Source organism: Artibeus jamaicensis, unplaced genomic scaffold (genome assembly GCF_021234435.1).
Source record: "Artibeus jamaicensis isolate MK-2021 breed Jamaican fruit bat unplaced genomic scaffold, CSHL_Jam_final contig_2790, whole genome shotgun sequence".
Classification (NCBI taxonomy): domain Eukaryota; kingdom Metazoa; phylum Chordata; class Mammalia; order Chiroptera; family Phyllostomidae; genus Artibeus; species Artibeus jamaicensis.
In genome coordinates, this window is record NW_026521616.1 from 3,195,356 (window position 1) to 3,195,686 (window position 331).

Below are 331 nucleotides of genomic sequence, written 5' to 3' on the forward strand. Positions count from 1 at the left end.
CTTTCCCAAGCCCCCAGCCACACCCCTACTTTTTTTACACCCACATATAACAATTTCCAGATGTTTGATGTTCTCTGTTCATGTCATTCCAGATTTCCCATTACATAGTCATTCTTACATTCCCTTCAAGTCAGTATTTCATGACTTCTGGAGACCCTTCTAACCATCACCAGTGATCAATCCCAGTTTCAGTGAGTCCCCATAGAGTGTGTGTAACTTTTTAGCATCATATGGCTGAAGGCTCGGTGCGCGCAACCATTATTAACCATTACTCCCTAAGCATAACAGACTTAGCTCTTTTGTGAAAAATATTCAAAGATTACTTCCTTCA